The sequence below is a fragment of the Odocoileus virginianus genome, chromosome 3 (assembly GCF_023699985.2).
Source record: "Odocoileus virginianus isolate 20LAN1187 ecotype Illinois chromosome 3, Ovbor_1.2, whole genome shotgun sequence".
NCBI classification, from domain to species: Eukaryota; Metazoa; Chordata; class Mammalia; order Artiodactyla; family Cervidae; genus Odocoileus; species Odocoileus virginianus.
Genome location: NC_069676.1, coordinates 58,840,462 through 58,861,491, shown reverse-complemented (window position 1 = coordinate 58,861,491; position 21,030 = coordinate 58,840,462). Strand labels below are relative to the sequence as shown.

Below are 21,030 nucleotides of genomic sequence, written 5' to 3'. Positions count from 1 at the left end.
ATAGGGCCAAGTCTGTGTTTTACTTTTTGACAACCGGTTTTATACCCTTTCACAGAACGTTTTCAAGGTACAAGATGCTTACTCATGATTACACAGGATTAGTATTACATCATTTTGATTTTTAGGAAAAGCAGGATTTTTTTGCTTTCTAATTCTATAGTAATTCTTAGCACATGATCTTCTGGCCTTGGGGCTATTAACATTTTATGCAGGTCAGGTGATTGTAAACCTATTTTCCGTTTTTATGGTGACCTTAACTGAAAGGTAACAGTGTCATAGGGAAATAGTACAGAGTAGAATTATATTCTTGTTAATACAAAAATTAATCCTTCTGCAGAAGTTGTCAGTAGCGTTTATCTAAGAAGTTTACCCCATACTGACTCTGCGACTTTGGTGAGACAGCTTCTGCCTAGCACTCCTGACTGACAATTAACAACCATCTCATTGTTACCACACTAGAGCTAAGTTCTTATTTCTCTAGATCTTTAACTATACTAACAGTGGTTTTTATAACACAACCTTAGCACATTAAAGGCAAAAATACAGCAAGCAAAAACACAGCAAACAAATCACAACCCAATAACCACCTATAGAATAATTTTTCTTATGTTTTCTAATAGGATTCCTTTACCCCTTAAAAGGGCTCTATATCTATTAGGGCTTTTATATAATCAGGTTCTTTATGCTATTTTATGATTAGGATATTGTAAGCAATCATGCATATTAGTACCAAGGGCATAAATGCATTTGGCTAACAAACTACCAGCAAAGGAGTTTAAATTAAAACACTCCTTTCATCCTGAATAATCTCATAAAATACCACCACCTGGGAAACTTATTGATTAAAGTTCTAAATTAATTCTTATTTGGGAAGAGATCGGGGAAGGCCTTCCTGCCTGTGTCAGAGAAATGAGGGAGTAGTCCATTGAGGCAGGCATCAGAAAGACAGATGTCATCTTTAAGGTGAGCGCCGGGGGCAGCTTTTCAAAATCCCTGAAAACCTGATCTGCCTTGCCTGTCAGGCTTTCTCCTCGTGACCTTGTCATGGGTGGGATCTCGTGAGCTGGCCTTTTCGAAACCCCTGAAAACCTGATCTGCCTTGCCCGTCAGGTTTTCTCCCTTACGGCCTTGTTAGGAGTAGGGTCTCGTGAGCTGACTTTTTCGAAACCCCTGAAAACCTGATCCGCCTTGCCCGTCAGGTTTTCTCCCTTATGACCTTGTTAGGGGTAGGGTCTCATGTGTTGGCTCCCGGCAGCCTTGGAGTACAGAATGAAGCAGGGCAAAGGCTAATAGAGTTTTGCCAAGAGAACACATTGATTATAACAACCAATAACAACACCCTCTTCCAACAGCACAAGAGAAGACTCTACACATGGACATCACCATATGGTCAATTCCGAAATCGGATTGAGTATATTCTTTGGATCCAAAGATAGAGAAGCTCTGTACAGTCAGCAAAAACAAGACCAGGATCTGACAACCAGAGTTCAAATCATGAACTCCTTATTGCCAAATTCAGACTTAAATTGAAGAAAGTAGGGAAAACCACCATACTATTCAGTTATGACCTAAATCAAATCCCTTATGATTATACAGTGGAAGTGACAAATAGATTCAAGGGATTAGATCTGATAGACAGAGTGCCTGAAGAACTATGGATGGAGGTTCGTGACATTGTACAGGAGGCAAGAATCAAGACCATCCCCAAGAAAAAGAAATGCAAAAAGGCCAAATGGTTGTCTGAGGAGGCCATACTGTGAAAAGAAGAGAAGCAAAAGGCAAAGGAGAAAAGGAAAGATATATGCATTTAAATGCAGAGTTCCAAAGAATAGCAAGGAGAGATAAGAAAGCCTTTCTCAGTTATCAGTGCAAAGAAATAGAGGAAAACAATAGAATGGGGAAGCTAGAGATCTCTTCAAGAAACAGGAGTGTGACAGGTTCAAATGGAGGGAAAGGTGTGAAAGTGTATCTCATTCTCAGGGAATGCCTCTAATTGACGAGTCTGGTTGCAGTGTAGAGAACATGGTGTGGAAACAGAGGGACTATTTTGAGTTGAGAGAGTGGGAAATTAAATTGAAACACAATGGGCTTTGAATCTCAGACTCAAGTTTGGAACTCTTTCCTGTAGGCAACGATATACCATTAAAGGCTTTTTGAGCATTACAGTAACAGTCACTGATCTTTTCTCTGACTTGTGTTCTCTAAGAAGCAATGTATTTTTCTACTCTTAAAAAAATGAGTTCCATGTGGTGAGCACTTCATGACCGTAGACTTTCAATGACCATCATTTCCAGCACCTACATTTTAGCACATACAAAGTATATCCTGATTTTAAGATGAGGCAAATGAAGTTCAGGGAAGTAGTCATCTAGATAGTGGTAGAGGCTGAGTTTAACGCAGATGACCATTATATCTGTCACTGTGGGCAAGAATCCCTTAGATGAAATGGAGTAGCCATCATAGTCAACCAAAGATTCCAAAATGCAGTATTTGAGTGCAGTCTCAAAAACAACAGAATGATCTCCATTCGTTTCCAAGGTAAACCATTCAGTATCACAGTAATGCAAGTCTATGCCCTGACCAGTAATGCTGAAGTAGCTGAAGTTGAATGGTTCTATGAAGACCTACAAGACCTTCTAGAACTGACACCCAAAAAGATGTCCTTTTCATCGTAGGGTACTGGAATGCAAAAGTAGAAAGTCAAGATATTCCTGGAGTAACAGGCAAATTTGACCTTGGAGTACAAAAATGAAGCAGGAAAAGGCTAATAGAGTTTGCCAAGAGAACACACTGGTCATAGCAAACACCCTCTTCCAACAACACAAGAGAAGACTACACGTGGACATCACCAGATGGTCAATATAGAAGTCAGATTGAGTTTGCAGCCAAAGATGGAGAAGCTCTTACAGTCAGTAAAAATAAGACCAGAAGCTGACTGTAGCTCAGATCATGAAGTCCTTGTTGGAAAACTCAGTCTTACTTTGAAGAAAGTAGGGGAAACCACTAGACCATCCAGGTATGACCTAAATCAAATCCCTTATGATTATACAGTGGAAGTGACAAATAGATTCAAGGGATTAGATCTGACAGAGTGCCTGAAGAACTATAGACAGAGGTTCATGATATTGTACAGGAGGCAGTGATCAAGACCATCCCCAAGAAAAAGAAATGCAAAAAGGAAAATGGTTCTCTGAGGAGACCTTACAAGCAGCTATGAGAAGAAGAGAAATTAAAGGCAAAGGAGAAAAGGAAAGATATATGCATTTGAATGCAGAGTTCCAAAGAATAACAAGGAGAGATAAGAAAGCCTTCCTCAGTGATCAATGCAAAAAAATAAAGCAAAACAATAGAATGGGAAAGACTAGAGATCTTTTCAAGACAATTAGAGATACCAAGGGAACATTTCATGCAAAAATGGGCTCGATAAATGATAGAAATGGTATGGACCTAACAGAAGCATAAGATATTAAAAAGAGGTGGCAAGAGTACAGAGAAGAGCTATGCAAAAAAGATCTTCATGACCCAGATAACCACAATGGTGTAATCACTCACCTATATATACCCAGACATCCTGGAATGCAATGTCAAGTGGGCCTTAGGAAGCATCACTACGAACAAAGCTAGTGAAGGTGATGGAATTCCAGTTGAGCTATTTCAAATTCTAAAAGATGATGCTGTGAAAGTGCTGCACTCAATATGCCAGCAAACTTGGAAAACTCAGCAGTAGCCACAGGACTGGAAAAGGTCAGTTTTCACCCCAAAGAAAGGCAATGCCAAAGAATGCTCAAACTACCGCACAATTGCACACATCTCACATGCTAGCAAAGTAATGCTCAAAGTTCTCCAAGCCAGGCTTCAACAGTATGTAACCATGAACTTCCATGTTCCAGCTGGATTTAGAAAAGGCAGAGGAACCAGAGATCAAATTGTCAACATCCATTGGATCATCGAAAAAGCAAGATAGTTCCAGAAAAACGTCTACTTCTGCTTTATTGACTGCGCCAAAGACTGATTGTGTGGATCACAACACATTGTGGAAAGCTCTTCAAGAGATGGTAATACCAGACCACCTGACTTGCCTCTTGAGAAATCTGTATGCATGTCAAGAGGCAACAGTTAGAACTGGACATTTGGAACAGACTGTTTCCAAATAGGAAAAGGAGTATGTCAAGGCTGCACACTGTCACCCTGCTTATTTAACTTATATGCAGAGTATATCATGTAAAGTGCCAGGCTGGATGAAGGACAAGCTGGAATCAAGATGTCGGGAGAAACATCAATAACCTCAGATATGCAGATGACACCACCCTTATGGCAGAAGTGAAGAAGAACTAAAGAGCCTCTTGATGAAAAAAGAAGAGAGCAAAAAGGTTGGCTTAAAAATCAACATTCAGAAAAGTAAGATCATGGCAAATAGATGGGGAAGCAATGGAAACAGTGACATACTTTATTTTTGGGGGCTCCAAAATCACTGTAGATGGTGACTGCAGCCATGAAATTAAAAGATCCTTGCTCCTTGGAAGAAAAGCTGACCAACCTAGACAGCATATTAAAAAGCAGAGATGTTACTTTGCCAACAAAGGTCCATCTAGTCAAAGCTATGGTTTTTCCAGTAGTCATGTATGGATGTGAGAGTTGGACTATAAAGAAAGCTGAGCACTGAAGAATTGATGCTCTTGAACTGTGGTGTTGGAGAAGACTCTTGAGAGTCCCTTGGACTACAAGAAGATCCAACTAGGCTATCCTAAAGGAAATCAGCCCTGAATATTCATTGGAAGGACTGATGCTGAAGCTGAAACTCCAATACTTTGGCCACCTCATGCAAAGAACTGACTCATTTGAAAAGACCATGATGTTGGGGAAGATTGAAGGCAGGAGGATAAGAGGACGACAGAGGATGAAATGGTTGGATGGTATCACCGACTCCATGGACTTGAGTTTGAGCAAGCTCTGGGAGTTGGTGATGGACAGGAAGGCCTGGTGTGCTGTAGTTCACAGGGTCGCAAAGAATCGGACACAACTGAGCCACTGAAATGAACTGAGAGGTTGAGTTAGAATTCAAACTCCTGAAACTCAATCCATTTTTTTCCAATGTACATGTTATACATTCTCTGAACTCATGCTGATTCAATTATGAAAGAGACAGCTATTTTTGAGGTGCAGGCAGTTTCACCCTTTACCACATTCATTGAATAGATGTTTCTAAAGGAGCTGAGCTGGGAGATGTGGACCAACAACTTATGTCTTAGGCCTTGGTCCCTTCATGCCCTTCATCAAATGAGACGCTTGTGCCTAGAGATACATGTATAATATTTTCTACCCTATGGCCACTAAACACATTGCTGTATTTTAGGGGCTTTAATAGATTATTTAAGGCAGTTTTGGCAATTCTCAATTTCTGCCCCATATTCTGGTTTCCCTCTTCCTCAGCAGGTCCTCCAGGGGCTGCTGGTATCTGCAAATGGATCTTCCCTGATTCCTTTTGCTTTACAGATTGTAGAGTCTGTAAGACTTCTCTCCTTGGATGGTATTTACCCCACCTACCCCATGCAGTTCTGTGTTCCCCTCAGAAATCATCACGTACTTCTCTGTTTCCTAGATAGTGAAGCACTGGACCTTCATTGTAGATATGAGGGTTTGCACTGCCATAATCTGTCTGACATGTGAGTAAAAGGCAGGCAGTCCTGCTTCTCTCCTGTCTCTCCACCAGGCTCCAGACATCTCTAGGAAAATTCCACGGGGTCAGGTCACCAGGCTGTCCCTAGGGAAATTCCAGGCAGAGCACGTCTTTTCAGAATTAAGCTGAGTCTAAGAAGATCTCATCAGTCAGTTAGGTTCTTTGTTGGAAAGCAGCAGAATACAACTCTGGCCAACTTACGCTAAAACAGAGTGGTTTGAGGGTAGCTCCAGAGTCAAAGAAGGAGATCTTTAAAAAGTCAGAAATTAGGTGGAGCCTATGATTGAAGTCAGAGGAATGAAGAGACTCTGTCTCTAAGATAAGTTTCCTCCACCTGTTTTCTGTCCTTGGGCTTTCTGCTCAAGATGCAGATTCTATGGAGAGTCAGTCCAATCACACATGCTCATCCACTGGGCAAGGAATGTTGGGGCATTCTGACTGACAATGCCACTAACATACTGCTGCAGTAAGAGAAGGATGGTACTGTAAATTAAAAACGGGGTTCTACACCAAAAGAAGAGAGAATTGATGGGGGTTGTTAATAGCAATAGATATACACAGAAAGTAAACACCACTATCCAGATAACACAGATGTTCCCAGGTAAGAATAACTGTAAGAAACCAGGGAATCAGATTTGACATTAGTCAACTTAAAGAAATGATCATAATATCTTCAAGCACTAAAAATAGTGAAAGTTCTAGAGCAGGATGGAAACTGAATTCAACACTGAGCCCTCTGTTTTTAAAAGGCTTAATCTGAGAACCTGAACAACGATCTATGAAGCTTCTGGAATTATGTGCAGACATGATCAGCCTGGATAGAGCTTTATCGTTTTATTTTTAAAGTGAATTATTTATTTTTGGCCTTGCTAGGTCTTTGTTGCTGTGCACTGGCTTTCTCTAGTTCTGGCAAATGGGGGCTACTCCTGTTGCAGAACAGGAGCTCTAGGAGCTCAGGCTTCAGGAGGTACAGAACACAGGCTGAATAGTTGTGGTACACAGGCTTAGTTGCTCCGCAGCATATGAGATCTACTTGGACCAAAGATCCCCTTTGAACCCATGTCCCCTTCATTGGCAGGTGGATTCTTAACCACCAGAGAAGTCCTATCACTTTTATTGATTTTTTGGAAACAACTAACTTGTGGTTTCATTGATTGGTTTTCTGTTTTCAATTTCATGGATTTCTCCTCTTATGTGTATTTTTTCTTTCTTTCAGCTTACTTTGGGTGAAATGTTTTAAATTTTCTTGACATGGAAGCTTAGATCATTGATTAGAGGCTTACCTTCTTTTCTGATATAAGCATTCAAAGCTATAAAGTGTCCTCCAAGCCTGCATTAATAGAGTAGTCAAATGTGGTTACTAAGCATGTGAAAGGTGATTAGTCTGAATTTAGGTGTGCCATAGAGTAAAATGAACACCAGATTTTGAGAATTCAGTATAAAAGTATAAAATATCTCATTAATAATTTTTATATTGTTACACATGAAATAGTAATATTTTGGATATATCATGTTGAGTAAAGTACTTAAAATTAATTCTACCTATTTTCTTTTTGCTACTTTCAATGTGGATACTAGATAAATTAAATTACATATGTGACTTGCACATTTATGACTCACATTATGTTTCATTCTTTAAATAATTTTATTTATATATTTATGGCTGTGCTGGGTCTTCATTGTTGCTTGGGCTGCTCTCCAGTTGTGGTGCTCAAGCTTCTCATTGCAGTGGCTTCTCTTGTTGCAGAGCACAGGCTCTAGGGCCTGTAAGCTTCAGTAGTTGTGGCACGTGGGCTGGATAGTTTCAGCAACCAGGCTTTAGAGCACAGGCTCAATAGTTGTGGTGCATAGGCTTAGTTGCTCCACAACATGTGGGATCTTCCCAGATCAGGGATCAAATCCATGTCTCCTACATTGTCAGGCAAATTCTTTACCACTGAGCCTGGTATAAACCCTGATTTAATTGTATCCCACACGTTTTGATGTCGTGCTTTCTTTTCATTCAGTCCATAATATTTTTTAATTATCATTACAACTGTCTCTTTCATGCATGGCTTATTTAGAAATGTGTTGTTTAATTTTCAGACATTTGGTAGGTTTCCAGATATCTTTCTGTTATTGATTTATACTTTAATTCCATTTTTGTCAGAGAGCATTCTTTTTGCATGATTTAAATACTTATGAGTCTGTGGGTTTGCTCTGTGGCCCAAAATATGGTTTATCTTGGTGTGTGCATGTGCACTTGAAAACAATCAGATGAAACATTAGATGGCATTAGATGAAATGTACTATAAATGTTAAGTAGGCTGTTGATTGATAGTGTTGTTCCGTTCTAGTATATCCTGACTGATTTTTCACCTATTCTATTGATTACTGGAGTGGAGGGGAATATTGAAGTCTACAAATATACTTGTAAATTTATCTGTTTCTTCTTTTAAATATATCAGTTTTTGCTTTGTTGTTAGATGCATGCACGTTTACATTATTTAGATTTGTCTTGATGAGTTGATCTTTTAAACCCTGCAAAAAGTCTCTCTATCTCTGACAGGATTCTTTGTTCCAGAGTCTACTTTATCTAATATTAGTACAATCACTCCAGATTTCTTTAAATTAGCATTTGCATGAAGTACATTTTATCCCTTAATTTTAACAGATTATATATGTCTTTATAATTTAAGTGGGCTTCTTGTAGGGACCATTTAGTTGAATCTTGCTTTTATATCCAGTTTGACTATCTCTGTCTTTTAATCCGTGCATTTATATTTAATGTGATTATCGATATGGTTGGACTAAAATCTAACATTTTGATAATTGTTTTCTATTTGTTTCATCTGTTTTTTTGTCTCCCTTTTCTTCTTTCTGCTCTATCTTGGGTTATTTGAGTATTTATTAAGAGTCTGTTTTGTTATGTATACCTCTTTTAGTAGTTGCCCAATGGTTTATAATACACATCTTTAATTAATCATGGATTACACTCAAATAATAATATACCATTTCATATGTAGTATAAGAACCTTACAATAGTATACTACCAAATCCTCCCTTCTGTCTTTGAGCCATTTTCGTCATATGTTTATCTTTATGTACACTATAAACCCTGATACATTGCTGCTATTTTTGCTTTAAACCAGGTGTTATCAAATTTTTTTTAAAGGGCCAGATAGCAAGTAGCCTTTCAGTCCATACAGCCTCTGTTGCAGCTACTTAACCCTGCCATTATAACTCAAAAGCAACCATACAGGACGTGGGGGAAAGGGAACCTTCGTACATTTGTTGGTGGAAATGTAAATTGGTGCAGCCACTATGGAAAACAGTATGGAGGTTTCTCAAAAAACTAATAGTAGAACTACTGTATGACCCAAGAATTCCACTCCTGGGTATATATCCAGGAAAATAAAAAACGTGAATTAGAAAAAATATATGCATCCCAGTGTTCATTGCAGCATTATTTATAGTTGCTAAAGTACAGAAGCAACCTAAATGTCCATCAACAGATAAATGGATATAGTAGATGTGAGATGCATACACACCCACGCTTACATACATGTATAGATATTTGTCTGTGATATCAGTCTTTTGTAGAGGACGTCAGGATAACAACCTCAAGATTCTCCACTAAAGTCATAGAACCTCAGAATTCTAGAAGCTTGTCATCTGGGAGCCTTGAGTTAAAAACATTCATAACATTTTAGAGTTGAACTTAAGAGCTTGAACATCTTCAGGAACATGAATTTACTGCCTCACAAAGTAGCTGAGGCCAAAGGTAAGAAGCGATCTTGCTTCAAGTAGGATGGTGATGTTGAAGCACCACTAGAGGGCGGCCCTGTTCATTGTGTCTCGGTCACAATAAAAGCAGGATTTCCCCTCTCCTGTTCTCAACCTCCACATATACCAGGAGTAATACACCACTGATCAGAAGAAAACCCAAGAAGATCAGTACACACTTGTCTTCTCTAAAGCATTATGTAATGTTATTGGATATAGAGTCTTAATTCCTTTGCATAAAAGTAAGGGTTAAAAAAATAAGACTATGCCCTAGCTTCTTGAACGTTTTTTTCCTAAATCTTTGTTGATAGTTGGAGCTGATAATAAAACAGATTATTATTATTGTTAACTGGAGGTTGTTTTTTAACTTTCCTGAACCTCAATGACTTCATTCTAAAATGGGGTCAATTTCTGTTCTGTTTCCCTTTAGACTTTAAAATGCTGTAGTGTAACATCCAGAACTGCTAATGACATATTAAGAATGGCAGGTAGTAGGAAAATATGTTTTATGCGGTATTATTTGTAAAAAAAGAAGAATATGTGTGAGAGTGTTTATGTGTATTTTGTGTGTCTAGAAGAGGAGATAACAGTTGATCTTAGGTAGTAGGGTTGGACTTCCCTGCTGGCTCAGATGGTAAAGCATCTGCCTACAATGCGGGAGACCCAGGTTTGATCCCTGGGTTGGGAAGATCCTCTGGAGAAGGAAATGGCAACCCACTCCAGTACTCTTGCCTGGAAAATCCCGTGGATGGAGGAGCATGGTAGGCTACAGTCCATGGGGTCGCAAAGAGTCAGACACGACTGAGCCACTTCACTTCACTTCACTTCAGTAGAGTTGTAAATATTTTCATTTCCTATTTGCTAATGTATATTTTTATTTGTATACATTGGATATCATTTTTAGAAAACCAGATTATAGAAAATCTCCCAAGTTCTATATCAAATAAGGAATGATTGTCATTGTTCCATGAGAAGTCCCTCAAATTTATTTATTTACCTTCCTTCTTACAGCAGTGGTTCTCAACTGGAGGCATCCCTTACTCCCTTCCCCAGGGGAACATTTGACAATGACTAGAGACATTGTTTGATGATCACAACTAGGTTTTATGGTACTACTGGCACCTGGAGGGTAGAGGCTAGAAATGCTGCTAAACATCCTACAGTACACAGGACAGTTCACCACTTAGAAGAAATCCAAATCAGATCCTGGCCTCAAGAAAGTTGATATTGAGTAAGAAAGTACAGATGTCATATTTAATCACTCTTGTGTTTCTAAAACATTTGTTTACAATATTCTGCTATTACAAACAGTGCTACAAAAAATATTATTGCATATTCATTCTTAGGAAGCATAGGGAGGTTCTTCAAGGTATATCAATCACAAGGAGTGGAGTAGCCGGGCCAATAGGCACATCTGTTCTTAGTTTTAACAGCATCTGTGAACCTAGGAGTGTGAATGAAGTATAAAAATAGACGCTAACTTTAAAAAGCAGGAAACAGAATGAGATTTTCACATAATACCATTTACATTTAGCATACACAGAAACAAAGCAACAATACACACATTAGAAGAGTAAATATGAAACAGTATACAGTAAATTAATCAGAATTGTTGTTTATGGTGAGGAAAGGAGTGGTATAAATCAGCATTTCTCTACTTCTACATTATTGTTATCTTGGGCTGTGTAATTCTTTGTTGTGGGAAACTGTTATGTGCATTGTATGATGTTTAGCAGTCTCCCTGACCTCTACTCGCTAGATGCTAGTAGCAATTGTGATAAGCAAAAATGTCTGTAGACGTTGCGAGACATTCCTAGGAGGTGCAAAACTGCCCTCAGTTCAAAATACTTGTATAAATAAAGGGGTAAGATGAGTGAGTAAGCCCAGGTAGGACCTTGCATGGACCCATGATGGCAGAATAAGAGTTTTCTGAAAACATGATTAACTCAATCTTTGACACTCGAATTTATGAGTGATTGAAAAAAAATTTACTGCTGCATTGTCCTCCAAAGTGGCTTTGTAAATGTATGTTTAATAATCAACAAAACAGTCCAAAATGTAGTACTTGGATGCAATCTCAAAAATGACAGAATGGTTTCTGTTCGTTTCCAAGGAAAACCATTCAATATCACGGTAATTCAAGTCTATGCCCTGACCAGTAACACTGAAGAAGCTGAAGTTGAACGGTTCTATGAAGACCTACAAGACCTTTTAGAACTAACACCCAAAGAAGATATCATTTTCATTATCAGGGACTGGAATGCAAAAGTAGGAAGTCAGGAAACACCTGGAGTAACAGGCAAATTTGGCCTTGGAGTACAGAATGAAGCAGGGCAAAGGCTAATCGAGTTTTGCCAAGAGAACGCACTGGTCACAGCAAACACCCTCTTCCAACAGCGCAAGAGAAGACAGTATACAAGGACATCACCAGATGGTCAACACCGAACTCAGATTGATTATATTCTTTGCAGCCAAAGATGGAGAAGCTCTATACAGTCAGCAAAAAAAAAAAAAACAAAAAAACAAACAGACCAGGAGCCAACTGTGGCTCAGATCATGAATTCCTTATTGCCAAATTCAGACTTAAATTGAAAAAAGTGGGGAAAACCACCAAACCATTCAGGTATGACCTAAATCAAATCCCTTATGATTATACAGTGGAAGTGACAAATAGATTTAAGGGACTAGATCTGATAGACTATGGACAGAGTGCCTGATGAACTATGAACAGAAGTTCGTGACACTGTACAGGACACAGGGATCAAGACCATCCCCAAGAAAAAGAAATGCAAAAAAGCAAAATGGTTGTCTGAGGAGGCCTTACAAATAGCTGTGAAAAGAAGAGAAGCCAAAAGAAAAGGAGAAAAGGAAAGATATGCCCATTTGAATGCAGAGTTCCAAAGAATAGTAGAGAGAGAAAGCCTTTCTCAGTGATCAATGCAAAGAAATAGAAGAAAACAATAGAATGGGAAAGACTAGAGATCTCGTCAAGAAAATTAGAGATACCAAGGGGACATTTCATGCAAAGATGGGTTCAATAAAGGACAGAAATGGTAGGGACCTAACAGAAGCAGAAGATATTAAAAAGAGGTGGCAAGAATACACAGAAGAACTATACAAAAAAAATCTTCAGGACCCAGTTAATTACGATGGTGTGATCACTCACCTAGACCCAGACATCCTGGAATGTGATGTCAAGTGGGCCTTAGGAACCATCACTACGAACAAAGCTAGTGGAGGTGATGGAATTCCAGTTGAGCTATTTCAAATCCTAAAAGATGATGCTGTGAAAGTGCTGCACTCAATATGTCAGCAAATTTGGAAAACTTAGCAGTGGCCACAGGACTGGAAAAAGTCAGTTTTCACCCCAGTCCCAAAGAAAGGCAATGCCAAAGAATGCTCAAACTACTGCACAGTTGCACTCATCTCACATGCTAGTAAAGTAATGCTCAAAATTCTCCAAGCCAGGCTTCAGCAATACATGAACTGTGAACTTCCAGATGTTCAAGCTGGATTTAGAAAAGGCAAAGGAACCAGAGATCAAATTGCCAACATCTGCTGGATCATAAAAAAAGCAAGGGAGTTCCAGAAAAACACCTATTTCTGCTTCATTGACTATGCCAAAGCCTTTGATTGTGTGGATCACAATAAACTGTGGAAAATTCTTATAGAGATGGGAATACCAGACCACCTGACCTGCCACTTGAGAAACCTGTATGCAGGTCAGCAAGCAACAGTTAGGACTGGACATGGAAGGACAGACTCGTTCCAAATAGGAAAAGGAGTACATCAGGGCTGTATATTGTCACCTGCTTATTTAACTTATATGCAGAGTACATCATGAGAAATGCTGGGCTGGATGAAGCGCAAGCTGGAATCAAGATTGCAGGGAGAAATGTCAATAACCTCAGATATGCAGATGACACCACCCTTATGGCAGAAAGTGAAGAAGAACTGAAGAGCCTCTTGATGAAAGTGAAAGAGGAGAGTGAAAAAGTTGGCTTAAAGCTCAATATTCAGAAAACTAAGATCATGGCATCTGGTCCCATCACTTCATGGCAAATAGATGGGGAAACAGTGGAAACAGTGGCTGACTTTATTTTTGGGGGCTTCAAAATCACTGTAGATGGTGATTGCAGCCATGAAATTAAAAGATGCTTACTCCTTGGAAGGAAAGTTATGACTAACCTAGACAGCATATTAAAAAGCAGAAACATTACTTTGCCAACAAAGGTCCGTCTAGTCAAGGCTATAGTTTTTCCAGTAGTCATGTATGGATGTGAGAGTTGGACTATAAAGAAAACTGAGTGCTGAAAGTTTGATGCTCTTGAACTGTGGTGTTGGAGAAGACTCTTGAGAATCCCTTGGACTGACTGCAAGGAGATCCAACCAGTCCATCCTAAAAGAGATCAGTCCTGGTTGTTCATTGGAAGGACTGATGCTGAAGCTGAAACTCCAATACTTTGGGCACCTGATGGGAAGAACTGACTCATTTGAAAAGACCCTGATGCTGGGAAAGATTGAGGGCAGGAGGAGAAGGGGACGACAGAGGATGAGATGGTTGGATGGCATCACCGACTCAATGGACATGAGTTTGGGTAGGCTCCAGGAGTTGGTGTTGGACAGGGAGGCTTTGCATGCTGTGGTTCATGGGGTCGCAAAGAGTCAGACGCGACTGAGCGACTGAACTGAACTGAACTGAACAGAGTATGAAAGGACTTCTTTCCTCACACCTTTGCCAGCAGCTGCTATTGTTAAACCTCTTTTGTGTTTTACATTTTATGCTTACCAATCTGACTTTTAAGAAAAAGAAAATTCATTTCATTGTTTCCGTACAGTTGATCATCTCTTCATATGTTTATTGACTATTCAGACTTCCTTGTCTGTCTGTGCCTGATTTGAATTTACGTACTTGTGAGTATTTGACATCTGAGAGGAGGAGACAAAAGCTAGGAGAAGTCTTCATAAATGTAGAGAACTTCTGTTGCTTCCTTCATTTATGCAGCAAACATTTGCTGAGGGCTAGGCACTGTGCTTTCCTACATATTTTCTGCTGAAGCGGTTTGCAAGGCATGATGGCTCAGTCTCCATCTAGTATTAAAAGTCCAGAAGACGATGAATTGATGATGTGACAGAAGAGAATTTATCAAAGTTTGTAACTGGAACCCTCCAGACTTATTCATTCAACACTTTAAGTAAGTCTGAGTGTCAGACCTTGTTCCAGATATGCCTGTTGACCATCTGTATGTCTTCTTTGGAGAAATGTCTATTTAGATATTCTGCCCATTTTTTGATTGGGTCAGTTGGTCTTTTTGTTAGTGAGTTGTAAGAGCTGTTTGGAAATTTGTAAATTAAGCTTTTGTCAGTCACATCATTTGCAAATATTTTCTCCCAAATATTTTCTTCTAGGTTATCTTTTCATTTGTTTATGTTTTTCTTTGCTGTGCAAAAGTTTTTAAGTTTGGTTAGGTCCCATTTGTTTATTTTTGCCTTTAATCTCTATTGCCTTGGGAGAGAGTCTTAAGAAAACATTGGTATAATTTATGTCAGAGAATATTTTACTTATGTTCTAGAGTTTTATGGCATAATGTCTTATATTTAAGTCTTTAAGCCTTTTTGAGTTTGTTTTTGTGTATGGTATGAGGGTGTGTTCTAACTTTATTACTTTACATGTGGCTGTCCAGCTTTCCCAACATTACTTGCTAAAGAGACTGTCTTTTCTCCATTATATATTCTTGCCTTCTATGTCAAAAATTAAATGACTCGAGATGTGTGGGTTTATTTCTGGACTCTGTTCTGTCCCATTGACCCATAGATCTGTTTTTTGTACCAATATCATGTTGTTTTGATTACTGTAGCTTTGGGTATTATCTAAAGTTTGGGGGGATTATGCCTCCTGCTTTGTTCTTTTTCCTCAGGATTGCTTTGGCAATTTTGGGTCTTTAATGGTTCCGTGTAAATTTTAGGATTATTTCTTCTAGTTCTGTGAAAAATGTCATGGGTAATTTGATAGGGATCACATTAAATCTTTAGATTGCTTTAAGTAGTATGTCCATTTTAACAATATTAATTCTTCAAATCCAAGAACATGGGATATCCTTCCATCCATTTCCTTGAATCATCTTTGATTTCCTTTATTAATGTTTTATAGTTCTTAACATATAAGCCTTTTATCTCCTTGGTCAGTTTTATTCCTAAGTATTTTTTAATGAATTTTAAAAGGGTTTGTTTTCTTTTTTACATTCCTTTTTGATATTTTATTGTTAGTGTAAAGAAATACAACAGATTTCTGTATGTTAATTTTGTATCCTACTACTTTGCTGAATTCATTTATCCTTTCTAGTAACTTTTGTGTAGAGTCTTTAGGGTTTTCCATATGTGTTATCATGTCATCTGCATATAAAAACAATTTTACCTCTTTCCTTCCTATTTGATACATTTTATTTCTTTTTCTTGCCTGATTGCTGTGGCTAGGACTTCAGATACTATGTTGAATAGAAGTGGTGAGAGTGGGCATCTTTGGCTCCAGATTTTAGTAGGAAGGTTTTCAGTTTTTCACTACTGAGTATTATATTTGTTGTGCGTTTGTCATAAATAGCTTTTATTATGTTGAGATATGTTCCCTGTCTACCCACTTTGGTAAGAGTTTTTATCATGAATGGATGTTGAATTTTTAGCAAATGCTTTTACTGCATCTATTGAGATTATCATGTGGTTTTTGTCATCTTTTTTTTTTAATGTGGTACATCACAACAATTGATTTGTGTATATTGAACCATCCTTGTGACCCTGGGATGACTCCAACTTGGTTAGGTGCATGATATTTTTTTATGTGTTATTGGACTGAGTTTGCTAATACTTTATTGAGACATTATGCATCTATATTCATCAAAGATATTGGCCTATAATACCCTGGCTCATATGGTAAAAAATCTGCTTGCAATGCGAGAGACCCAAGTTCAATCCCTAGGTTGGGAAGATCCCCTGGAGAAGGGAATGGCTACCCACTATTCTTGCCTGGAGAATTCCATAGTAGAAGAGCCTGGTGGGCTACAGTCCATGGAGTCACAAAGAGTTGGACAGGACTGAGCCACTCACACTTTCACTTTCATTCTTAACATATTCTTTCAAAATATTTGATTTTTGCTGCAAAAATAGCATGTATGTCTTTGAAAATGAAAACATTTAAAATTAAAACAAAATTCCAACCCCTGTTTCCACCCATAAGTCTCCACTTATACTTCTACAGTATAGGAGGAACTATTATAAATTCTTTCAGACGTTTTTGAGCATATAACAACATAGATATAATGTGTATGTCTTTGTCCATTCACTCTGCTACATGAAATGCCACAGATGAGGTGGCTTATAATAATAGAATTTTATTTCTCATAATTCTAGAGTCTGGAATACCAAGATCAGAGTAGTAGCTTGGTCAAGTGAGGACCTTCTTGTGGATTGCAGTTTCTCATTTTGTCTTGGGTTACTTTTCCAAAAGTATTAATCTCATTCATGAAGCCTCAACCCTCATAACCTAATCATCTCCTAAAGGCCATATATGCTAGTATCATCACATTGGGCATTAGTATTTTAATATAGGAATTTCAGAGGGATACAAACATTCAAACCATAGCAGTGTGTATGTTTGTATGTGTATTTTCTGTGTTTGCGTGTTAGTCTGTGGTTCTGTGTATATGTGGTTTCTTCCTTATTTTTAGAAAAATGATATATTTAATGTGTTGAACATTTCATATTTCACAATAATATTTCATGAACATGCCTACATGTTAGCATATACAGATATATTTCAGTTTCTTTAACAAGTGAAGAGAGTTGGACCATAAGGAAGGCTGAGCACCAAAGAATTGATGCTTTCAAATTGTGGTGCTGGAGAAGACTCTTGAGAACCCCTTGGACAGCAAGGAGATCAAACCAGTCAATCCTAAAGGAAATCAGTCCTGAATATTCATTGGAAGGACTGATGCTGAAACTGAAGTTCCAGTACATTGGCCACCTGGTGCAAAGAACTGACTCATTGGAAAAGACCCTGATGCTGGGAATGATTGAGGGCAGGAGGAGAAGAGGCCTACAGAAGATGAGATGGTTGAATGGCATCATTGACTCAATGGACATGAGTTTGAGCAAACCCCAGGAGATAGTGAAGGACAAGGAAGCCTGGCATGCTGCAGTCCATGGGATCACAGAGTTGGATACAACTGAGTGACAGAATAACAATTGTCTGAATTAAGTATTTGAATGGATAATTTCCATAAGTAACCTACATGAACCGGGCTGGGGTGTTAGTTGGATGGGTAGTTGGAAACTGGCAATCTGTTGCTCCTTTTTTTTTTTTGAAAGCTTTGTTTCCTATTTGTTAGTTTGTCAGGATAAATCTGCTACTAATTATGTACTAATTATATGGTGGGTCAATGTGCTGTCTGTGAGCTTAACTCCTCTAGGTAGAGGAGCTTAACTCCTCCTGTAGAGTTCTTGCAGCTCTTTTACCTGTCTAGATTTTTCCCTCTGGCAGTCTGAAACCACAGTGGGTGCTCAGATCATTCAGTGGCCAGCTCTTAAATGTGGTTCCCCAGAGGAACAAGTTCTTTTTTTAAAACTAAATAACTGGGTTTCCCGATAGGACTGCTACATGGTATGAGGACTTGCCTCCACCACTGCTGCAAGTTTCTCACTGCCTGAGAAAGTCGTTGCTGGCCAGGAGGAGATGCTCCTTTTCTTCTTCAGAGATGAAAACTCTTGTGCAACATTTCCACTTTTATTCTGAGAAACTCAATTAAAGTAGCCAATTCAACAGGAAATCAATAGGCCAATTTCCTACCTAATCACTCAGTCTGAACCTACTCAGCGTTTTTCAACTGAGGCAACCCAGGTTCTCTTCAGAAACTGAGATCAAGCAAAACCTACTCCCCACAGCAAGAAATTTATCCACCACCAAATAAAACAGGATCACCAGCCAACAATGGGAGATCCAAGATCCAGGAGAGTTTTACCCAAATTGTCTGGACACACCAAAGAGGCAGACAGGCATGAGGGGCCTCTGCTAGTAACAAGACTCGACCCTCATAGAGTTCAGTCCAAGGAGAAGAGCCTTCTCTGAATCCTTTCATGGTCACCAAAACTGACGACTGAAAGAAAAATGCACAGTGTCAAAGTTGTGAGTTAAGTTTGTTTCTGGGACCTTACTGAGGACTATAGCCGAGAAGACAGCCTCTCAGATACTTCTAAGGAACTGCTCCAAAGAAATAAGGGAGGAGGAGCTGGGATATATGAGTTTTTCCTACTGAAAAAAAAAAAAAATAACCCAAACATCAAAAGGTACTGCCAATCACAAAAAACACACATTCCAAGTTAAAAATTTTAGTATTTTTCTTTGGATGGGAAGATATAAGAACCTGAGTGCATTGGAATTATTCTTTAGATATACATCTTAAGTATCTAGACCCAAGTCAAAGCACAGAATGCTTCCTGACTTTCCTTCAGGGTGCACGGTCAGTGGGCGACTTCACTGGCTAATGACCTAATCCTTGTAGAACTGGAATGACAGGCCTGAAAATTCATTTGGAAATTTGATTGACATAAGAAACCCCAAAGTCTTGAAACACATAAACTATGTGAGGGAAGAGTATTTTTTGTTTGTTTGTTTTATTTTGGAGTTTCTACTATGCACTGTTGTTTAGTCACTGAGTCATGTCTGACTCTTTTGTAACCCCATGAACTATAGCCCAAGAGGCTCCTCTGTCCATGGGATTTTCCATGAACTCTGGAATGGGTTACCATTTCCTACTACAGGCGATCTTCCCGATCCAGGAATTGAACCCACGTCTCTTGCATCTCCTGCACTGGCAGGCAGATTCTTTACCACTGCACCACCTGAGTGGAACTCAAACTCTGGCCAGTATCAGAACCACCTGGGGAACTTGGTAAAAATACAAAGGCCAAAATTCTCCTTACTTTAATAATTCTGGGTGTCTGTGTACTTTCTTATCTCCCCAGATGATTCTGAGAACACTCCAAGTTTCCAAGCTGCCATAAAAAACTGAAAAAAACGGTTCTCTGTTTACTCTAAAGGGTCATAAAAGACTTTCACTATTTAAATCCCATTTGTACCACCCACTGTGGAGACATCAAGCAGTTTAGACTGTCCTTACTTAAGTTGTGTGGGTCCCAACTCAAGGGAAGCTGGGCTTGCATCTCAGCATCCAGTGGGAATGAAAAGCCCAGACCCTGGGGTCCTCAGTCCCTCGGAGGTCCTCTCTAATCTAGTACCTATTTCTCCAAGGTGGGAAGAGGAGCAGTGTCTTTCCCAGGATGGCAGCAACTTTATGGTAGAGCTGTAGTGGAGGCCAGAGCTACACATGCCTGGGCCAGTGTTAGAAAGATGTATTTTGGAGGCTCTCATCCTGGAAGAGTCCCTCTTGCCTGCTGATGGCTATTACAACAAGTTGAAAGTCTGCAGGCAGTGCCCTGCAAGTTTTCTTTTAGGCAATGACATCTGGGAAGGGGCCTAGCCAAATTCTGATTACTCAGTCAGCCCTGTTCTCAATAATTTGAAGATTAACTCAGGGTTCTTCTTACAACCTGGAGAGGAAAGCAAGAACTAGTCTTTTTTTTTTTTTTTTTGCCTCAGCACAACTTGTGGGATCTTACTTCACCAAAGACCAGGAATTGAACATGGGGCCAGCGCATTGAAAGTATGGAGTCCTAACCACTGGACCACCAGGGAAGTCCCTGGAACTAGTCTTATATCTGAACATCTCAAAGTTCTTGACAGTCTTACTGATCCTGTGGCCTGAGCAAGAACAAAGGTCTATCGATGGATGAGATCTGAGATTAGAATCACAATATGGAATCTCAGTGCTATCTTGGGCTGTAAAATCACTATGGATGGTGACTGCAGCCATGAAATTAGAGGACGATTGCTTCTTGGCAGAAAATCTGTGACAAACCTAGACAAGTGTTAAAAAGCAAAGACATTCCTTTGCCAACAAAGGTCCATATAGTCAAGTCTATGGTCTTTCCATATGGTTGTGAGAGTTGAACCAATAAACAAGGCAGAGTGCCTTAGAATTGATGCTTTCTAAATGTGGTGCTGGAGAAGACTTGAGAGTCCCTTGGACAGCAAGGAGATCAAACCAGTCAATCCTAAAGGAAATCAACCCTGAATATTCATTGGAAGGACTGATGCTGATGCTGCAATACTTTGGTCCCCTGATGCAAACGACCAACTCACTGGAAAAGACCTTGATGCTGGGAAAGATTGAAGACAGAAGGATGAGATGGCTGGATGGCATCACCAATGCAATGCACATGAACTTGGGCAAACTCCAGAAGATGATGAGGGACAGGAAGGCCTAGCATTCTGCAGTCCATGGGGTTGCGAAGAGTCAGACATGACTGGATGACTGAACAACAACAATGAGCAGACCAGAGGGTGCATCCTGCCTGCACGCAGGCCAGCAACACAGCCACGTAATGGTTCCAGATGAGTGAACAGAGGATGTTTCTCATACCATGGTGAGTGTTTCTATCGATTCAGGGCAAGAAACTTGAAGGGGGGGTGGGCCAGGATT

At 39.3% G+C, this 21,030-nt stretch overlaps 1 protein-coding gene across 1 annotated transcript in view; it reads left to right on the top strand.

The window, feature by feature from the left end:
- The first annotated feature begins 1,349 nt into the window (after positions 1–1,349).
- The window catches only part of SLC36A2 (solute carrier family 36 member 2), a 49,262-nt gene continuing 29,581 nt past the window's right edge, over positions 1,350–21,030 (top strand). Inside the window, exon 1 of the mRNA XM_020898556.2 lies at positions 1,350–20,974. The gene's annotated coding sequence lies outside the window, so the exon portion shown is untranslated. The remainder of the gene's footprint in view (positions 20,975–21,030) is intronic.